Here is a 20,720-nt window from a genome sequence, read left to right as displayed (position 1 = left end):
CTTACAAGATGTCTGGGAATATACCAAACTAAAAACTGAGATACTGGCACGCTCAGGGGTGACTGTGTCTGTCCGAGCACAAAGGATTCATCACTGGGTGTATTGCGGTGATAAACCTCCTCGCTCCCAAATGTTCGACTTGCTGCATCTGGTGCGCTGGAGTCCTCCACCCCAGCCCAGATGGTGGAGCGGGTTGTAATGGACAGATTTATACATTCCCTTTCAAGGCCATTACAGACATGGGTTTTCCAGGGGTTCCCCGGAATGAGGATGACCTGGTCAGCCTAGCAGAAAGGTACCAGGTGGTCGAGAGGTCTTTAAGGAAGCTGGGGGGTGGTGTATCTCAATAATGTGGTACCCAGCGGGAGCCCAAGTCCCAAAAGATGGGCAGCAGAGCCACCACTGGGGGAATTCCGAGGTCTCAAGGAGCCATTGAAGGGTTGCAGAAGACTGTTGGTAAAGACCTGATCTGTTGGCGGTGTCACAGTCCTGAACACATCGCTGCCCATTGTCATTTGTCTTCTGAGCAGATGGATTGCAGTCTAGGCAGGCGCTGCTCATATTTTGCTTATCCTCTTTGCAGTGGGGGCAGAGTGGGGCCTCAGTCATGTCCCGTGACCATAACTGGGGTGCTGGTCTCAGGACTATTGGTCTCGGGGAGTTTGGTGACCCAGATAAGGGCCACACTTCCCCACCAGTTGATTCTAGGGAAACACGTTGGCATCCGCTGTATCCACTGCGATGCCAAGGATTACCCTGTTGCCAGAGTGTATATAAAAACAAACTGTAGCACTGAGTCCCATGAGGTTGGGGTTGTGAGAGACTTGATACACCCTGTGCCAATCGTGCAGGACTTCAGGCTGTTTTGGGACTTGTAGTGAAAGGCTGGGATGCTAAGTGACTCGGACAGAAGCCAACTCAACCCTGATCAATCCCTGTCACAGCAAGAGATGGAGGAGTTCCCCTTGTCTGTCCTGGCAGGTGACAAGGATGAGATGGTGGTCAGTGAGGCCAATGTTCCTGATCTGGGGGTTTCTGGGGAAAATATTGGCTCGGCTCAGTTGTGGGATCTTACCCTAAATAATGCATTTGAAAATGTGTCTGTGTTAGATGGGGTTGCTCAAGAGCCGGGGACTGACACCAGGATCCCACACTTCGCTGTTAATGGTGAGTTACTGTATCAGGTCACCACACTGAGGGGAGGGGAGATAGTGGAGCAGTTCTTGGTTCCAGGTCCTTACCGGCAGAGGGTTTTAGACATGGCCCAATTACATATTTTGGGATGACATCTGAGGGTAGAGAAAACACAGGAAAGAATAATGCAGAGGTTCTATTGACCGCGGTGTTACCGGGAGATCCTAAATTATTGTAGGTCCCGCCCCTCCTGCCACTCCCTCTACACATTTCCGAAGTCCCCTAGTTCCGTTACCGGTGATAGAGGTCCCCTTTGAAAGGATTGCCATGGATCTAGTGGGTCCTCTAGTTAAATCTGAATGAGGGCACCAATACATCTTAGGGGTCATGGAATGTGCGACCCGGTACCCTGAAACAGTACCAATAAGAAACTCCTCTGCCAAAAGTATCGCCCGGGAACTTGTTCATACTCTTGCACGGACGGGTCTGCCGAAGGAGATTTTGACAGACCAGGGAACCCCTTTCATGACCAAGGTCATGACTGAGTTGTGTAAGTTCCTTCAGATTGCCAGCTGCGAACCTCAGTCTACCATCCACAGACAGACGGCCTAGTAGAGCGCTTCAATAAGACCTTGAAGGAGATGCTCAAGAAGGTCATTAAGAAGCACGGTCGAGACTGGGTCTATCTGCTTCCATTCCTGCTCTTCCCATTCAGAGAAATTCCACAAGTGCGGACGGCCAGGGGGGACGATACCTCTTTCTTCTGACCCCTGATGAACCCTCATCCATCATGAGGGGGAAATGCGTCGGGTTTTGTTTTCATCATGAATGGCTGATAAGTACCTTTATTGCACATTGCACTTTATAGATTGATTATTAACCCCTTAAGCCCCAAGGGTGGTTTGCACGTTCATGACCGGGCCAATTTTTACAATTCTGACCACTGTCCCTTTATGAGGTAATATCTCTGAAACGCTTCCATGGATCCTGGTGATTCTGACATTGTTTTCTTGTGACTTATTGTACTTCATGTTAGTGGAAAAATTTCATTCAAATAACTTGTGTTTATTTGTGAAAAAAAGGGAAATTTGGCAAAAATTTCGCAATTTTCCAACTTTGAATTTTTATGCCCTTAAATCACAGAGATACGGCACACAAAAAACTTGATAAGTAACATTTTCCACATGTTTACTTTACATCAGCACAATTTTGGAACCAAAATTTTTTTTTGTTAGGAAGTTCTAAGGGTTAAAAATTGACCAGCGATTTCTCATTTTTGCAACACCATTTTATTTTTACGGACCACATCACATTTGAAGCCACTTTGAGGGGTCTATATGATGGAAAATACCCAAAAGTGACACCATTCTAAAAACTGCACCCCTTAGGCTGAGTTCACACGTGGTGTTTTTTTCACGTTTCCGCGGCGGTTTTAACCGCGCGATTTTGCCGCGAAAACGTGAAAAATAAGCATCCCATGCATTCCTATGGGATTCCGCAATGCTGTGCTAATGCTGCGGTTTTTACCGCGGCGGAATCGCTTCGCTGTAAAAAACGCAGCATACTCATTAATTTGCGGAATCGCGGCGATCCCGCACCCATAGGAATGCATTGTTCCGCTTACTTCCCGCATGTGGCTGTGCACACCATGCGGAAAGTAAGCAGAACAATTGCAGATGGTACCCACGGTCCGGAGGAGAGGAGACTGTCCTCCGGGCTTTGGGTACCATATCCCTGTAAAAAATAGAATGAAAATAAAAAATATTGTTATTCTCACCTTCCGACGTCCCACGCAGCCTTCCCGCTTCTCTCCACGCATCCGTTCCCAGTAAGCCTTTGCGAAAATGCCCGCGATGACGTCCGTTCTCGCGGGATTGCGAAGTCTCGCGGTCATTCGCGCGACGCCATCGCGAATAACCGCGAGACATCGCGATCCTGCGAGAACGGACGTCATCACGGGCATTTTCGCAAAGGATTACTGGGAACGGATGCACGGGACGTCGGAAGGTAAGAATAACACCATTTTTTATTTTTTTTTACATTCTATCTTTTACTACTGATGCTGCGTAGGCGGCCTCAGTAGTAAAAAGTTGGTCACACTCGTCAAACACTATGTTTGACGAGTGTGACCAACCTGTCAATCAGTTCTCCAAGCGATGCTACATATCGCTTGGAAAACGCTAGCATTTTGCAAACTAAATACGCTTGCAAAATGCTAGTTTTTCCGCGGGAAAATCGCGGGAATTTAAAATGCGATTTTCCCGCTGAATGGAATTCCGGAATTCTTGCAGTAATTTCCGCGAGAGTTCCGGTACGTGTGCACTTAGCCTTAATGTGCTCAAAACCACATTCAAGAAGTTTATTAACCCTTTAGGTGCGTCACAGGAATTTTTTGAATATTTAAAAAAAAATGAACATTTAACTTTTTTTCACAAAAAAAAAAACTTCAGGTTCAATTTTTTTTATTTTACCAAGGGTAACAGGAGAAATTGGACTGCAAAATGTATTGTGCAATTTGTCCTGAGTACGCTGATACCTGATATGTGGGGGGGAACCACTGTTTCGTCACATGGCTGAGCTCAGAAGGGAAGGAGCGCCATTTGACTTTTTCAATGCAAAATTGGCTGGAATTCAGATCGGACGCCATGTCACGTTTGGAGAGCCCCTGATGTACCTAAACACTGGAAACCCCCCACAAGTGACCCCATTTTGGAAACTAGACCCCCCAAGGAACTTATCTAGATATGTAGTGAGAACTTTGAACTCACAAGGGCTTCACAGAAGTTTATAACGTACAGCGGTACAATTAAGAAATCATATTTTTTCCACAAAAATGATCTTTTCACCCCCAATTTTTATTTTCCCAAGGGTAACAGGTCCCTAAAAGTTATTGTGCAATTTGTACTGTGTATGTTGATACCCCACATGTGGGGGTAAACCACTATTTGGGAGCATGGCAGAGCTCGGAAGGGAAGCAGTGCCATTTGATGTTTTTGGCTGGAATTGAGATCGGACACCATGTCACGATTGGAAAACCCCTGATGCACCAAAACAGTGGAAACCCCCCACAAATGACACCATTTTGGAAGCTGAACCCCCCAAGGAACTTATCTAGATGTGTGGTGAGAACTTTGAACCCCCAAGGGCTTCACAGAAGTTTATAGCATACAGCCATACAATTAAAAAATCATATTTTTTCCACAAAAATGATCTTTTCACCCTCAATTCTTATTTTTCCAAGGGTAACAGGACCCTAAAAGTTATTGTGCAATTTGTCCTGAGTACGCTGATACCCCATATGTGGAGGTAGACCACTATTTGGGTGCATGGCAGAGCTCGGAAGGGATGCAGCGCCATTTGACATTTTTGGCTGGAATTGAGATCGGACACTATGTCGCGTTTGGAGAGCCCCTGATGTACCAAAACAGTGGAAACCCCCACAAATGACACCATTTTGGAAACTAGACCCCCCATAGAACTTATCTAGATGTGTGGTGAGCACTTTGACCCCTCCAGTGCTTCACAGAAGTTTATAACGCCCGGGCGTGAAAATAAAAAAATCGTATTTTTTCCACAAACATGATCTTTTAGTCACCAATTTTTTATTTTCCCAAGGGTAACAGGAGAAATTGGACCCCAAAAGTTGTTGTCCAATTTGTCCTGAGTAGGCTGATACCTCATATGTGGGGGTAAAACACTGTTTGGGCGCATGGCAGAGCTTGGAAGGGAAGGACCACCATTTGACTTTTTCAACTCAGAATTGGCTGGAATTGAGATCAGATGCCATGTTGCATTTGGAGAGCACCTGATGCGCCCAAACAGTGGAAACCCCCAATTCTAACTCCAACCCTAACCCCAACACACCCCTAACCCTAATCTCAGCCCTAACCCTAGCCCTAACCCTAGCCCTGGCCCTAACCCTAATGGGAAAATGGAAATAAATACATTTTCTTTTAATTTTATTATCTTTCCCTAACTAAGGGGGGTGATAATGGGGGGTTTGATTTACTATTTATGGCGTGTTTTTATGTTTGGCAGCTGTCACACACTAAAAGACACTTTTTATTGTAAAAATAGTTTTTGCATCACCACATATTGCTATAATTTTTCCGTAATTTGACCTACCGAGTCATGTGAGGTCTTATTTTTTGCAGGACGAGTTGACGTTTTTATTGGTACCATTTTCGGGCACGTGACATTTTTTGATCGCTTTTTATTCCGATTTTTGGGACGCAGAATGAACAAAAACCAGCGTTTCATGAATTTCTTTTGGGGGGTGCATTTACACCGTTCCGCATGCGATAAAATTGATAAAGCGGCTTTATTCTTCGGGTCAGTACGGTTACAGCGATACCTCATTTAGGTCGTTTTTTTATGTTTTGTCGGTTTTATGCAATGAAAACTTTCATTTAAAAAAAAATTATTTTTGCATCGCTTTATTCTGTGAGCTATAACTTTTTTAGTTTTTCGCTGATGATGCTGTATCATGGCTCGTTTTTTGCGGGACAAGATGCCGTTTTCAGCGATACCATGGATATTTATATGCGTCTTTTTGATCGCGCGTTATTGCACTTTTTGTTCGGCGGTATGATAATAAATCATTATTTTTTGCTTCGTATTTTATTTTTATTTTTTAAGGGGTTCTCTAAAGGGGTTAACTAATGGGATAGTTTTATAGGGAAGGTCGTTACGGACGCAGCGATACCAAATATGTGTACTTTTATTGTTTTTTTTTTTATTTCCAAAAAATTAATTTATTGGGGGAATTTTTTTTTTTTTCTAATTTATTTGGCAATTTTTTTAAAATTATTTTAACACTTTATTTTTTTTTTTAAACTTTATTACATTGTCCCAGGTGGGACATCACTGTCCTGTGACAGATCGCTGATCTGTCACATCACAGATCACTGTGACAGATCAGCAATCTGTCACAGGCAGTGCAGAAGGCTTCCTCATGCCTGCGCTTTGCAGGCACTGTGGAAGCCGGCTCCCTGCAGACCCGCGAAGGTCCCCGTTGCCATCTTGGATTCGGGGGCCTGCAGGGAAGGAGCCCCCTGCAGCAGCGCTGCACATTGCGCTGCTGTGGGGGCTCAGGGAAGCACGGAGGGAGCCCCCTCCCTGCCGATGCATCCCTTTAACCCCTGGTACACCGCGATCGTGTTTGATCGCGGTGTGCAAAGGGTTAACGTGTCGGGGGCGGTCCGTGACCGCCCCTGACACATTGTGCCGGGTGTCAGCTGTGATAATCAGTTGACACCCGGCCGCGATCAGCGGCGCTCACCACGTGGGCGCCGCTGATCGCTATGACGTACTCTCCCTTCCCTGGGAATTAAGTCCCAGGGCACATGGATGGGATACTACGTCATATGGAATTAAGGGGTTAATGGACACTTAAGGAAAATTGTGCACCTTATGATAGAAAAGATGCATTGAGAAATCTGTTATTATTCTGCAAGATATACTGCATGGTTTATGCATAACATTATGCTTGTCTCTGCCTTGGTGATTTTTTGGCAGAGATAATATTTATATGGGGCCATTATTCATTGTAAAAGAACAGATTAATCCAGCTCACCGCACTGCCTTGCTGGTAGGATCCAAATCCTGCGCACGGATTTGACTAGGCAGTCAATCAATGTTCATGATTAAGACCTGAGGCGTCGAAACGCGTTGTTCTGCAGTCATCCGACTGATATGCTGTACCTGCTGGAATTTTAATATGCATTGGCACAATAAAATGGATTTTTAATTTTCCATTCCTAGCGCTGGAACTTTCTTCCCTTTTTTCCATTATTCATTGTCTCCCCTTGCTGTTTCTGCTGTATAGAAAATCGGGTGATGGCATATCTCTGTTGTTTATAACAATTGATATTATACAGAGAAATTTACTTGTTCTAATATTCAAGTGTGTTTTTTCTGCCATTGGATATGTGCAGTGTTTTTTATGCTGAAATGTGCATCATGATCATGGCACACCTGTGTTATTTGTGCTGTTGAGTTTTTCAGTCCTCTTCACAGACTGTGGGGGATTAAACCTGGGGAATAATTTATTGCAGCCGGTTATTTACTATGAGATAAGTTCTATTGGAGCTGCACTATTTGATATTTTTCCCTATGTAGACGTTTTTTGCAAATTTTGAATAGGGTAAGCCTAAATTTCTGTCTATTGCGGCCTGCTGTCTTTTTGACTACGGGATAAGTCCTATTAAGGCTGTAATTTTTCTAGCTTGGAGAAAAGACTGTATTTTTTACTACGAGATAAGGTTTACAGCACTGTAGCACTTGTATTGAGACTAACTGTCTCTTCACTTTTGTTTTGTTCGGGATTGTAGGTGTGTGTGTGTATTTTATTTTTGTGTCCTTTTTTGTATACGTAGGGTGGTCTAGGGCGTGATTAGGGACGCCGACGTTGAGCAGGGGCGCTATATCGTCTACAACTAGGGTGTCAACCTCCGCGGTCAGGAAGGGTCATTTTAGGGCCCACTAGAGCATTATAGATTTTTTTGCCCCTGTATATATATAGTTTTGTCTCTACTATCAATTGTTGATATGAGTGACTGACCGCTGACCCCCGTTGTATATGGGTTGTGTCCAATTTATGGGTGGTTTTAATGATTCTATTAAAAGCTAAATTTTAAATGTTTTTTTTGTTTTTTTGGTGCTTTCTGGTTTTGGTGTTTCCAATACACCAGAATGCCTTTCGGTCTACAGGGGACTCCAGCAACCTTTCAGAGGACTATGGATCGGGTCCTGGCTCAACATAAGAAATATGCCGCCGCCTACCTAGATGACATTGTGGTCTTCAGCCCTGACTGGGGTAGTCATCTACCAAATGTACAGGCACTTCTGGATGCATTGAGGAATGTGGGGTTCACCATAAACTCCCAAAAATGTGCCATAGAAAAGGAAGAGGCCTAATACCTAGGCTATGTCGTCGGGAGAGACATCAAGCCCTAGATATCAAGATTGAGGTGATCCAGAAATGGCCACAACCACTTACCAAGAAGCAAGTGATAGCGTTTCTTGGGATTGTGGGTTACTAACGGCGGTGTATCCAAAGGTTTGCCATGATTGCCGCACCATTGATGGATCTCCTTCAAGGCACAAGATTGACATTAATTAAATGGTCTGCTGTGACTGAGATCTTCTTCCAGGAGCTGAAGCCGGCTCTATGTAAACATCCAGTTCTGGTTGCACCAGACTTCAGCAAGGAGTTCGTGATCCAGGCAGATGCGTCAGAAGTCGGCTTGGGAGTGGTGCTGTCTTAGGCACTGAATGGGGAGGAGCATCCCATCTTTTATCTGAGCTGAAAGCACTCTTCAGAAACTATGCCATTGTCGAGAAGGAGTGCTTGGCCATAAAATGGGCCATAGATACCATGAGGCATTACCTGCTAGGCTGTAGGTTTAAGCTGGTATCTGACCATGCCCTTCTGAGGTGGTTGAGGGAAAAGAAGGGTAAAAATTCTCGGGTGTTGTGAATTCTCTTGATCTGACTTCTGAGTCGGGGCTCCCTCTGGTGGTTACTGCGGGTAGTGGAGCTGGCCGGGTTAATAGAAGTCTGCCACCTGATGACGATGATTGGAAATCACGGGTTACTGACTGGGAGGATTTAAGTGAGCTGGTGTTTGTTTCTTCCTGTGCATTTTGAGGTCTGCTGTCTCCTGCCTGATCCTGCATTTTTCAGTTAAGTTGTTCATTTGCTAATCCTTTGCATCTTATCTGGTTTTGCCTCTTTCTGCTTTGCTGTGAGGGTTCAGCATGCTCCCTCCTGGGGCAGTGCTGGACCCTGCTCCATATGTTACAGCTTGTGTCAGTTTGTTCAGTCCCCTGTTATATCAGTCTCTTTTGCTTTGCTGCCAGTTCACACCAGAATGCTGATATAGTGGGGGAGAGGTCGTGAGACCTCAGTGTTTTTTGTACATCAGACGTGTTGAATTTTTTAGGGTTTTTGCATGATTGCAGACAGCGTCTTTCCTTTCCTATCCTATCTAGACAGTTTGGGCCCCATCATTTGCTCAGTCTATTTTCTGCATGTGTTTGTGCCTCATCTTTTCTCACCGACAATATATGTTTGGGGGCTAGCTATTTCTTTGGGGTTCTACTCCGGGGCAGTTTAGATTTCATCTTTCTTGCTTTAAGCTTTGTTAGTTCTCTGGGTGTGCCGAGTCGTCTAGGGCATCGTAGGTATGCCCCACGGCTACTGCTAGTTGTGTTGTTAGGATTAGGGGTCTGCAATCCCCTAAGATACTAACCTTTCTGGTTTCCTGGTGGCCTAGCCTATTCCTGCCATCCTCCTCGGTGACCTACTGTATTCATAACACTCAGGTGAGTAGATGGTTCTTAGGCCTCCAAGATCACTACAATGACATTTCCTTCAGCCTATTTCGCCCCAGACATGAATTCATCAATCACTACATTTGGTGACCCCCGGTGAAGCATCCGGCCCATCTGTACCGATCTCATTGAAGTGCCAACTCCTTTCATCTCCTTAGTCCAGCCAACTTCTGCCCTAAAAGCATTGGCCCAGGCGGTAAGGCGCCACATCTTCCTTTTCCTGTTGTGACCCACTGCTAAGACCTGCAGTGGCCATGGTTAACGTGGGCAATAACGACTTAACGTTACATGACTGCCAAGCTGTCCGCGCCTATAGCCCACGTGGACTCTTGGGCACCCTGGCCCCATTTGACTTAACCACCCTTCCTCACTAACATTACTTTCAGCATCCCCTCCTACAATTAACCCTCTGAGAACCTACTATCAGGCCCAACTAGTATACCCCCACCTCGTGGCCCACAATATAATTACAACTACCCAGCCTATGGGGAAACTATGTACTAAGAGTGCCCTCCTCTAATGTCCCAATAAATGAGGCATTAACTTTCCCTAACTGTACATACACAAATGACACATAATATACATGCAGTATTATCTTACAAGAACACGAGGGAATATATACAGTTATCTATACAATGGTAACACATTCAAGTGGCAATACCATAAGTCATGAGTGGTAATATATTGTTATACATGTATCAATACCACAGGCAATAATCAGTAAAAACACGTCTGTAAACATTAGGATTAGGAACAGGAAGACAGAGGGAAGGGAAGCATTAAGAGACATCATATCTTACCCCCTTACACAGACACCCCTGCTTAGCGATTGAAGCTGCCAAAACCCCCGACTTTGGGCAGAGGGGGTTATATGTGACAAAGTCACTGGTAAGGTAATAGAGGGGAGTTGTGTCACTGCGCTTACTGGTGTCAGTGATATGAAACAAGACTATTTGAGGGTTAAGTTAAAGTTGCATAAAGGGCTGGTTTCATGTGGACTTTCATAGAGCGGGTGGGAGGAGGTCAACTTTATTTCCACTGGCAGAGCTGACAGAAGCTGTGTGATGTCATGATCATGTGGTCAGTCACGTGATGGAAAAGAGTCACATGGTCTGGGGTTTAAGTAAATGGGCTCTACAGACAGTCTGGGTTCAGCAAGACTGGAGAGAGGAGTCTCCAGTGGCTTTGTGTCTTTGTGAGGACAGACTGAACCTGTGGTGCCACCCACAACGTATGGATTGTGTTGCAGCATTTTTGTTTCTCTTTGTTGTTTTTTCTGTTTTAGCCGGAAAGGCTGTTTATTTTCCCTTCTGTTGGATTATGCTGTGCTTACTAATCAACTGACTCAGGATTTAAAGAAGAGACGGTGTTCCTACTTTCCCTACCTGTGTGCACCGGCACCGTGAGTTGAACTGCCACAATATACAGTGTGTATATATATATATATATATATATATATATATATATATATATACATACATACACACTGTGCCTCATAAAGATGAGCAGGTCTTTTGAGGGTATGTTTCCATGGTCAGTAAATGCTGTGGGTTGGACACTAGAACCGTTAACTGTGCATAAGGTTCAACAATTAAGGAGCACAAATTTTTCTGCTAATATGCAAATTCCATTGTCTCAAAAATCTCTGAACAATTGTGGAAAAAAATAATTAATTAAGTTGAAAGAATATTGGAACTCTTGCAACAATTTGACACTTTCTCAAAGTCTTCATCAGGGTGACACAGGGAAATTTCAACCCAGAAGCAGTTAAAATAATATTTAATATACAAAATTATAAAGAAGATGAATTTGTTTTATTACAAATTTGATGCCACTAATATGATAAATTTTCATTAATAATGTTGCATTTGTGCCCAAATCTTCAGGAAAGGCTTTTTGGTAACATAAATAAAGGAGGCTAGGTATCTTCATTGAGCCTGAGCGCATGCAATTGTTTGACAAAAGGCAATATCTAGGTGGCCTGGCATCAACTGTGGTGAACTTGGACACATGGAAGTACAACTTCCAAGCAATAAGGGTATGTGCACGCATTGCGGATTTGGCTGTGTATTTTTCCTTGCAGATTTTGCTGAATCCACATGTTCTGCCCATTCTGTGCAGCAAGATATTATTAAGTGCTGTTCCAGCTATTGCCAGTAGGTGTCATAAGTTGCCTTTCTCCTTTTTATTCATGTGTTTGGAATCTTGTTTCCCCCAAATGGTTAACTGTTCAGAACCGCCCCTTCTTCCTGCCTTGGTCAACAACATGTAACCATTTCCAGCCGTCTTCTGAGTAGCTCACATGTGCTCAGCTCAGGTCTCTGCAAAACCATTGCTTATAACAAGCGAATTCCAGTAAGGTTTAATGCATTTGTGAACATATGTTATGCATCTCTGTTAGCTGGCCATAATGTATTCCTCATGATGTTTGCAATGCATGTTCAGCTCCTGTAATGCTAGTACACTGCATGATAGTTATGCATCTTTCGTTCAGTGAGTGTAAAGCTGGCAGCCATTAGTTGTTAGATTTTTCTCTTACTGCTGTGCATGTTCTATTGCTCAGCTTCTATATAATGCATGCTATTGATATAACAGCATTCTGTATCATTGCTATTACCTGCCAGTATTTGTGTATTGTACAGTATATTGTCTACCAGTACTGACATGCTGCATTATCTCTTTTTTATAGTTTTTACCTGAATCATCCATATCTCTGTTCAACAATCTCTGAATCATCTACAACAACTCCTGTTCTCAACTACTACTGTGTCCTACTGTACCATCTGTTATCTCCCATTGTTGTCCATATCATCCCAATAAATGATAGACTTAAGCACTCATACAGTCTTGTTTCTGGAAGTGGATGAAAGGTTAAGCCATATGCTGGAATCCACACAGCGTCATACGTGGGAGAAGGCAGAACAACGCAGGTAAAATGACCTGCGTTTTACCTGCGGATTTTGTGCAGATTTCCTGCGGATTTTGTCTGCATTTTTACACCTGCGGATTCCTATAATGGAAGAGGTGTAAAAAGGCTGCGGATTCCTCACAAAGAATTGATATGCTGCGGAAAATCTGCGTGGAATTTTCCGCAGCATGTACACAGCGGATTTGGTTTTCCATAGGTTTACATGGTACTGTACACCACATGGAAAACTGCTATGGATCCGCAGCCAAATCCGCAACGTGTGCACATACCCTTAGGCAACTGAAAGCATGTTTCTTGGGCACACAAAAAGAGAACTCATGATGCAATGGTGGTAGAGGAGAAAGCGTATGGAAAGCATACGTGAAAGTGAGGAGGATGATGATGATGGGGCTGATGACAATGGCAAGGCACTACTTGCAGGTTCAGAATGATTAGGCCAGAGTCACACTAGCGTATGGTGTCCAATGCGAGAGCATTATATGTGATATGCTAATGATCCTCGGCTCCAGGTCTGTGTGAACAGGAGACGAGTGTCATGCTACTGTGCTCTGAGCCTCTCGCACAGAATCAGAGCACAGCTGCGGAGGAGGCCAAGAAAGTAATTTCTCCATCTCCTCTGCTGCCGGCGTATATCATACTGCACTCGGATTATATGCTAGTGATGTGCGTTTTTTCACTCGCACCCATAGTCTTATATGGGTGCGAGTGTGCCGATGCTTTATCGCATAGCACTCGGCCGTATTATACGGTAGTGTGACTCCAGCCTTACCAGAAGTCTATCACGAGGAGAGGAAGATACCTTGAGCTTAGGCCTCTTTCACACTTCAGTTTTTTGCCATCAGTCAAAATCCGCCAAAATTTGAAAATGGCGGATCCGCTTTTTCTTGTTGCGGATCCGCCATTTTCCCCATTGGGATACATTAGTGGCGGATTTTGACGGATGGTCATCCGTTGCGTCCGGTATTCGGCGGATCCGCAAAATTCCTTGCGGATTCTGTCTGAGGGGGACCGAGCTTGCAACGTTTTTTTCGCCGTCAAAATGGCGGGTGGCGGTGGATCTGCCGTCATCCGCCATGCGGTAGAATGGACGCCTATGGGCGGCGGATCCGCCATGACCCGCGATTTTGCGAAATCCGCCGGCAGGATCCGCAAAATCGCACTGCGCATGCCCAGAAAAAAAGATACTTTTCCAGACAGTCCCAAAACTATATAAGGTGAGCTAATTGGGCCCAGACATGCAGTAGCAGTCAGCCAGCAAGCCAGCCAGGAACCAAGCCACCCACCAAGCCTGCAGACAGCCACCAAGCTGCCACACAGCTATCAAGCCTGCCAGACACCCACCAAGCTGCCACACATATCAGCTATCAAGAGGCCTGCCAGTACCAGCTCGCCTACAAGTGTGAGTATACCTATTTATGACATTTCTGTGTGTGTATGGCCTGCTAGTGTGTAGCCTGCCTGTGTGTGTGTGTGTGTGTTCTGCGAGTGTTGCATGTCTGTGTGCATAATTTTTTTTTTCATACTTTTTTTTCTGTTGCTTGTGTACTGCATTTTATTTTCATACAACTGTAATATTGTATTTTTTATGTTGTGATTGCTTTGATTGTGTGGTGTATGGTATGTGGTGTAATTGGGCCCAGACAATCCAGCACCAGCAACACTGAAGACACCAAGCAAGACATCCGACTGCAGCCTGACTGATAGAAGATTGAACTAGAGCTATAAAACCTGCCTGCCCAGCTGCAAGTCTGCCACCTGCAAGACCTCTGGAGCGTGTGTGTGTAATGCATTTTTTTTTTTCCTTCCTTTTTTTTTTTTCTGTTGCATGTGTACTGCATTTTATTTTCATACAACTGTAATATTGTATTTCTTATGCTGTGATTGTGTGGTGTAAGGCCGGTTTCACATTTGCACTTTATAGCGCAGCGATGACCTGCACACGGCTGCCGCTAATCCCCGCCCCATCCGGTCATTGCCGCCTACTAGCGCACATGAACGCAGATTGTGAGCTGGCAGGATTTTACCGTCTGCTGCGCACTTTTGAAGGTGTGCCCTTGTGCGCCAAACGCAGCATGTTGCATTTTGGCGCGCACGGCACACCTTGAAAAGTGCGCAGCACACGGTAAAATCCTGCCAGCGCATGATCTGCGCACCCTATGCTAAAGATAGGGTGCGCAGATCGCAAGCGTCCATGTGCGCTAGTAGGCGGTGATGACCGGATGGGGTGGTGATTAGCGGCGGCCGTGTGCAGGTCATCGCTGCGCTATAAAGTGCAAATGTGAAACCGGCCTAACTGGTATTGTATGTGGTGTAATTGGGCCCAGACATCTGGCAACAGCCACACTGAAGACACCGAGCCAGACATCAAACACCAGCCTGACTGATAGAAGACCAAACTAGAGCTACAAAACCTGTCTGCTCAGCTGCAAATCTTCCACCTGCAAGACCCCTGGACTGTGTGTGTGTGTGTGTGTGTGTGTGTGTGTGTGTGTGTGTGTGGCCTGGCTGTGTGTTATGCGTGTTTGTGTGGGTTTTTTTAAAAAATATTTTAATTGTTTTTCTTTTGCATGTTTATTGGATTTTATTTTCATATTTGCAATTGTGGTGTGATTAATGTATCTGTTGTAAATCAGTGTTTTTTTATTTTTCATTTATTGTGGTATTTAAAATAAAGAGCAGAGTAGCTCCTATTTGTTGGAAAAAAAAATTATAAAAAGAAAAAAAAATAAGCTGTTTTGAAAAAATCTCCTTAGTATCATTTTAAAAAAAAGGTAAAATTAAGTTACCATAAAGGTACATTAAATTTTTTGGTATACAAGTGTGGTTAAAAGTGAGAGATTGCAACATACCATGAAAAAAATCTGGGTATACACAGCAATTACACACCTTAAATCACAGGTTAAACTCTCGGTGAGAGTTTTTCAGGGAATTCAAAAACATGCAAACACAGTGTGGGTATACACAGAAATTAAACACCTTCAATCACTGGTTACACTTTTGGTGAGACCTTCAATCACTGGTTACACTCTCGATGAGAGTTTTTGAGGGAATGCAAACACTGGTATACACAGCAATTACACACCTTCAATCACTGGTTACACTCTCGATGAAAGTTTTTGAGGGAATGCAAACACTGGTATACACAGCAATTACACACCTTCAATCACTGGTTACACTCTCGGTGAGACCTTCAATCACTGTGGTTACACTCTCGGTGAGAGTTTTTGAGGGAATGCAAACACTGGTATACACAGCAATTACACACCTTCAATCACTGTTTACACTCAGTTACACTTTTTCAGGGAATTCAAACACATGCAAAGATAAAGTGTGGGTTTACACAAAATATTACACACCTTCAATCACTGTGGTTACACTCGGTGAGAGATAAGGGAATTTAGACATGCAAACACTTAAAACTGCGTATACTTAGTTTCAGGGAATTACACAAATTATATACAAATGAAGATTATTATTTTTTTTTTTTTAACTTTCATATCATTTTCTTTATACTTGCAGATCACTTCATGAAGCGCCACCAGAAAGGCAGCAGCAGACACGGCCAGCCAGGCCGCAGCAGGGATGGTGAACGAGACCGCAGCAGAGACGACCGGTGAGAACGCAGCAGAGATGACCGGCCAGGTCGCAGCAGAGACGGTCAGCCTGGCCGCAGCAGAGACAGCCAGCCAGGCCACAGCAGAGTACAGGCAACCATTTGTTTCCCTGTAAGTATAAAGTCCTGAAAGCTTATTATGATCCTTTGTATAGTAGCTTAACAAGTGTCTTTATACTTCCAGATCACTTCAGGAAGCACCGCAGCTGCCAACGCAGCTGCCCCAAACCATAATGTCTTCTCCTGAAAGCTCCCCCTCACATCATCAGCGAGCTGAGGTAAACATTTTTTTTTTTTTTTTTTTTAAACTTATTTTTTTTTTTTTGGTTAAAAACACTATCCATGTATTATGTTTTGACAGGAAGCTGATTCAGAGGAGCTTCCAGGAGGAGACGTGCAGGGTGGAGAGACACAAGGAGGGGGTGCGCAGAGTGTAAGTTTAGCACATACACACATACATAATGCTACACCCAACACAAACACTCATCACAGTGCTCACACAATAACTACGCATCCATCCAAACAAAATTTATTTTTTTTCCAGTCTTCAGAATCCGGTGCCCGCACTAGAGTGACTCCCAGGACATCCCAGGGTCGTCAAGGTGATGCCTCTGGTGGTCGGCAAACGGTAAGTAACCCTATTTGGATAATTGTTTAAATGAACATCATGTGTTTGAATAGAATGTAATTTTTTTTTTGTTTGTTTTGTTTTTTATCTTCACAGGTTTCACAGCGTGCTCCCCGGAGACATCTGGAGGAGGGTGTCATAATTGATACAGATGAACTCATCCGTGAGGTGGAAAACCGGGAGCCGCTGTGGAACATGGCAAACCGTTTACACACCGACCAACCAACCACCCGACGGCTCTGGGATGAGGTCTGTTCTTCAGTTATTGAGAACTGGGAGGAACACAATGCGAGGGCCAGGGATTTTGTGCGTAAGTATTACAACTTCAGTAACTTATATTCCAGCATGTGAAGTGTTGAATACTAAACCCCTTTTTTTTTTGCTTCACAGGTGACAGGGTTATCACACGGTGGCGGTCGCTCCGGGGTCGCTTCAAGAGGGACTACAACAAGGAGATGCAGACCCCGAGTGGATCAGGAGGACGCCGGGGACCCCAGTACAAGAACTACAGAGCCCTGGCGTTCCTGCGATCAACAATGGTGTGCAGAAGGTAAATATTCTCCAAACCATTTCTGTAGTAGAAATGTTTAACCATTTTTTTTCAGCAGACTTAAATTAAATATCAATATTTTTAATATACATTTTTTTCTCCTTTTTTTTTTAGCACCATCTGCAGCACTCGGGAGTCTGCATCAGAGTTGCGTCCCTCTGGAGTGATCCCTAGTGAGACCGCCCCCGGTGACCACATCGAGGTATCCGACCCCTCTGTACCTACCCTCTTGTCTCATCCCTCTATCCCCTCCACCAGCACTGGAGCAGCAGGGCAGACTTCATCACATGAAACTGCTGGTGACGACTTGTTCCCTGTTCCCCACCCCTCAGACACTGCCGCAACATCTCGACCAACTTTTGGTTCTGGCTGGCAGCGTCTGAGGAGTCAGGAAAGGATGACCTTGTCTGACTGTTTGAGTCTAAACTCATCTGTCCAGCATGGTTTCCACACTTATGGACAACAGTTATCTTCTGGGTTGACCATGATCAATCAAAGTATCATGGAACTCAGAAGATACATGGAACAGATGAATTTAGAATCAAACCAGACACCGAGACATACCTTTTTTCAATCTGTTGTCCGGCAAATGGAAGGTTTAAGTACTCACCAGCAGATGCGTGTGATGCAAGCCTGTCAGAAAAAAAGTTACAAAAAAGGTTTAAGATACCAAAAAAAAATTAAAAAAAAATCACCAAAAATTAAAAAAAAAAATACAGTTATTACAAATTCAGAAATAAACTATGTTTTTTTTTTTCAAAAAACTTTATTGTGTTGTTTCTTTTTTGTTTCTTTCTTTGGAAATATTCAAAGTACACCAGTGGTGTAAAAGGTAAACACAACACTTGGTAACACAACACTTGGTAACACAACACTGGGTAATATTTCACAGTACACCGGTGGTGTACAAGGTACAAAAAACCAACACTTGGTAACACAACACTGGGTAATATTTCACAGTACACCGGTGGTGTACAAGGTACAAAAAACCAACACTTGGTAACACAACACTGGGTAATATTTCACAGTACACCGGTGGTGTACAACGTACAAAAAAACAACACTTGGTAGCACAACATTTGGTACCCAACACTTGTTAACATTTCAAAGTGTAAAACAACGCTTGGTACCCAACACTTGGTAACATTTGTAAGTGTAAAACAACGCTTGGTACGCAACACTTGGTAAAACTTTACACTTGGTACCCAACAATTGGTAACATTGCAAAGTGTAAAACTTAAAAAAAAAAAAAAAACACTTGGTAAACCAAATCACATGGTAACACAATGCTTGGGAAAACCAAACACTTGGTAAAATTTCAGTTAAAAAAAACAAAAAAAAAAAATGGTACTCACAATTGGTATGAAGAAAATTATATCATGTCATCTTGCCAGTCCACTTGTCCCTCTGGTGTCACAAAATAGTCTGCAAAGGTGTCCCTCATTCTTGCCACTGAGCCAGTACTCCAAAAAAGTTTGCTGCTCATAATCCCACAAGGTGGTTTCAGACAGATTTTCATCGATGGAAACGGGTTCCTTTGAAAGGACAAAATTGTGCAGGATTACACAGGCCTTCACCACCTCATCCACAGTCTCTATTTTCATTTTCATGGCCGTTAACAGGACTCTCCATTTGGCAGTTAAAATTCCAAACGCGCACTCCACCACTCTGCGCGCTCTGGTTAACCGATAGTTATAGATTCTTTTCTGGTGTGTTAATCCACGACTACCATATGGTTTGAGTAGGTGTTTAGAAAGCTGAAAAGCATCGTCGCCAACGCACACAAAAGGCATTGGTGGGCCTGTTGTTCCAGGGAGTGGTCTTGGAGGTGGGAAGTCAAAATTGTCTCCATACAAGCGACGGCCCATGGTGGACATCTTGAATACCTGAGAGTCATTAGAACGACCGTATGCACCGATGCCGGGAATCTGTTAAAAAAATGGAAAAAAAGTAAAATTAATACAAACTACAAGCCATAACATAACAATAAAAGCCTGCAGAATCTGAAACGTTTTAAAGATAACTTACCGAAGGGTCACCATCAAATGCTCCGCCGGTGATATAGAAAACCGCATTTGTGTGTCCCTTCTCCGGATTTGTTCTCCAACACGATCCACCAATATCTCAAAGAATTCCAGCCTCATGCGCACGTAGTTGAAGAACTTGTCCGGATTATCCCTCAATTCCAGGTACCGTGTGGAAAAAACACCACGGGTGAACCTCTGCGCATTAATGGGATGAATCCACTGGCGCCGTCTCCTCATACGCAGGATTCGCAATCTTCTTTTCTCCCTCTCGAGAGCAATAATTGCCAACCGATTCAAGTGAAGATCCAATTCCACACAGAAGCTGTCAATACTCGCAATAACTCCTTCCAGACTCGCACTACCTCCTTCCATCGCTGCCACTAGCTCTAAAACCTTTCATAGAAATTGTATCACAACACTCTAGATATATTTCTCCCTGGTTTCCAGTATCCAATCACATTTGGGAGCATTCTCCAAGAGCAAATCATATTTGGGAGCATCCCATTTTGGAGGTGTGGAAAAACGGATCCTCAAGAAAACGGATGCCAACGGATGGTACTGATCCGTTTTGTTGAGGATCCGCACTTAAATCGGTATAGCGGATCCTTTAAAAAACTGATCCGTTCCATCAGCTGGCATCCGTTTTTATACATTTTAAGCGGATCCGCCATTTTCAAATTTTGGCGGATTTTGACTGATGGCAAAAAACTGAAGTGTGAAAGAGGCCTTAGCTGTTCAGTTTGCTTTCTCCACGTGAGCAAGTGATACCATTTCATTTGCTAACAGAGTGGTGTAGCTCCTATTCGAAATATGCCAGGATTTAACAGGCTTATTTTCCAACAGCACAATGCAGTAGATTGGTCCTTTGGCAACGTGCAAAAGAATTCACATATGAAAACACATATGACGTGACCAGACCTTGGAAACACTGTGGAGCCTTTTCCTCTAACAGCACGTGTGGCATTACCTCTTTCAGACCTGACCACATGAAAGACTGATTTAGCCCTAGAATATCCCTGCCTGATTCCGAGGTTTTGTTCAACACAGAATCATCATTATCATCATCTTTATTGCATCCATTCTTCAGCTGACAGGTGCCTTTGTGTGTGAAATGGACAGTGATCTTTGCCCCTCCACCTGATTCCCAGCCTCAGGTCAGAGAGCTAATACCACAGACAGCATCCCTACCACCTTAGTTTGCATAGCCTGCAACACAGATCAGCATTAGAATCTTATTGTCCATCTCCTCTGGCACCAAGTTTTTCTGGTGTACTATGCGCCTTAGCCCCCAAGGTGCTGTGAGTTAGGAGACTTGGAGGCAGAATAGACTCAGGATAGAAAATTCTGCTATGACAACATTAACTTTATGGTGGCAGAGTAGGTGGATTGAGCAGAACGCTGACTCCAACTCATGATATCGCTGTCAGAGATTACATCATCTTGTTATGTTTGAGATGAGGGATGGGACATATACTCAATTATGCCCTCTACTTTCTCCCCTCT

Source organism: Dendrobates tinctorius, unplaced genomic scaffold, assembly GCF_039654945.1.
Source record: "Dendrobates tinctorius isolate UK_male_01 unplaced genomic scaffold, ASM3965494v1 ptg000140l, whole genome shotgun sequence".
Classification (NCBI taxonomy): domain Eukaryota; kingdom Metazoa; phylum Chordata; class Amphibia; order Anura; family Dendrobatidae; genus Dendrobates; species Dendrobates tinctorius.
This window is presented reverse-complemented; position numbering follows the sequence as displayed.